This window comes from Oncorhynchus masou, chromosome 21 (genome assembly GCF_036934945.1).
Source record: "Oncorhynchus masou masou isolate Uvic2021 chromosome 21, UVic_Omas_1.1, whole genome shotgun sequence".
Lineage (NCBI taxonomy): Eukaryota > Metazoa > Chordata > Actinopteri > Salmoniformes > Salmonidae > Oncorhynchus > Oncorhynchus masou.
Window position 1 is genome coordinate 22,012,428 of NC_088232.1, and position 2,748 is coordinate 22,015,175.

Here is a 2,748-nt window from a genome sequence, read left to right on the forward strand (position 1 = left end):
TTACCAACAACGACGAGACGGCCTACAGGGAGGAGGTGAGGGCCCTCGGAGTGTGGTGTCAGGAAAATAACCTCACACTCAACGTCAACAAAACTAAGGAGATGATTGTGGACTTCAGGAAACAGCAGAGGGAACACCCCCCTATCCACATCGATGGAACAGTAGTGGAGAGAGTAGCAAGTTCCTCGGCATACACATCACAGACAAACTGAATTGGTCCACTCACACAGACAGCATCGTGAAGAAGGCGCAACAGCGCCTCTTCAACCTCAGGAGGCTGAAGAAATTCGGCTTGTCACCAAAAGCACTCACAAACTTCTACAGATGCACAATTGAGAGCATCCTGGCGGGCTGTATCACCGCCTGGTACGGCAACTGCTCCGCCCTCAACCGTAAGGCTCTCCAGAGGGTAGTGAGGTCTGCACAACGCATCACCGGGAGCAAACTACCTGCCCTCCAGGACACCTACACCACCCGATGTTACAGGAAGGCCATAAAGATCATCAAGGACATCAACCACCCGAGCCACTGCCTGTTCACCCCGCTATCATCCAGAAGGCGAGGTCAGTACAGGTGCATCAAAGCTGGGACCGAGAGACTGAAAAACAGCTTCTATCTCAAGGCCATCAGACTGTTAAACAGCCACCACTAACATTGAGTGGCTGCTGCCAACACACTGACACTGACTCAACTCCAGCCACTTTAATAATGGGAATTGATGGGAAATATATCACTAGCCACTTTAAACAATGCTACCTTATATAATGTTACTTACCCTACATTATTCATCTCATATGCATACGTATATACTGTACTCTATATCATCGACTGCATCCTTATGTAATACATGTATCACTAGCCACTTTAACTATGCCACTTTGTTTACATACTCATCTCATATGTATATACTGTACTCGATACCATCTACTGTATCTTGCCTATGCTGCTCTGTACCATCACTCATTCATATATCCTTATGTACATATTCTTTATCCCCTTACACTGTGTATAAGACAGTAGTTTAGGAATTGTTAGTTAGATTACTTGTTGGTTATTACTGCATTATCGGAACTAGAAGCACAAGCATTTCGCTACACTCGCATTAACATCTGCTAACCATGTGTATGTGACAAATACAATTTGATTTGATTTGCTGAAATGTGAATTAATCTCCCAGTGTTTGGTGGAAAGCAGATTGAACCAGGTGTTCCTCTCAGATTTTGCCTTTGCTTAGCTCCATTCCATTTATTTTTTATCCTGAAAAACTCCCCAGATGTTGACGATTACAAGCATACCCATAACATGATGCAGCCATCAATATGCTTGAAAATATGAAGAGTGGTACTCAGTAATGTGTATTGAATTTGCCCCAAACATAACACTTGTATTTAGCATAAAAAATGAATTGAATTGCACATTATTTGCAGTTTTTCTTTAGTGTGTTGTTGCAAACATGATGCATGTTATAGAATATTTGTATTCTGTACAAGCTTCCTTATTTTCACTCTGTCATTTAGGTTAGTATTGTGGAGTAACTACAATATTGTTGATCCATTCTCAGTTTTCTCCTGTCACAGCCATTAAACTATTTTAAAGTCACCATTGGCTTCATAGTGAAATTCCTGAGTGGTTTCCTTCATCTCCGGCAACTTATTTAGGAAGGACACCTGTATCTTTTTGCTAACTGGGAGTATTGATACACCAATGAATAAATTCAATGTCTGCTTTTTATTTATTTTGACCAATCTACCAATAGGTGCCCTTCTTTGCGAGGCATTGGAAAACCTCTGTGGTCTTTGAATTTGAATCTGTTTTAGAAACTCATTGCTTGACTGAGGGACCTTAATAATTGTACAATGCATTCGGGAAAGTATTCAGATCCCTTGAATTTTTCCACATTTAGTTTACGTTACAGCCTTTTTCTAAAATGGATTAAATACAAACATTTCCTCATCAATCTACATACAATACCACATGAAGACAAAGCGAAAACAGGTATTTAGACATTTTTGCAAATGTGAAAAACTAACAAAACCGAAATACCTTATTTACGTAAGTATTCTGACCCTTTGCTATGAGACTCGAAATTTAGCTCAGGTGCGTCCTATTTCCATTGATCATCCTTGAGATGTTTCTACAACTTTAGACCGCAAACTCTCCTTCCAGACTCACATTAAGCATCTCCAATCCAAAATTAAATATAGAATCGGCTTCCTATTTTGCAACAAAGCCTCCTTCATTCATGCTGCCAAACATACCCTCGTAAAACTGACTATCCTACCGATCCTTGACTTTGGCGATGTCATTTGTAAAATAGCCTCCAACACTCTACTCAGCAAACTGGATGTAGTCTATCACAGTGCCATCTGTTTTGTCGCCAAAGCCCCATATACTACCCGCCACTGCAACCTGTATGCTCCCTCACTACATATTCGTCGCCAAACCCACTGGCTCCAGGTTGGATATAAGTCTTTGCTTGGTAAAGCTCCACCTTATCTCAGCTCACTGGTCACCAGAGCAACACCCACCAGTAGCACGTGCTCCAGCAGGTATATTTCACTGGTCATCTCCAAAGCCAACACTTACTTGGTCCGCCTTTCCTTCCAGTTCTCTGCTGCCAATGACTGGAATGAATTGCACAAATCACTGAAGCTGGAGTCCTATATCTCCCTCTCTAACTTTAAGAATCAGCTGTCAGAGCGGTTTACCGATCACTGTACCTATACACAGCCAATCTGTAAATAGCAC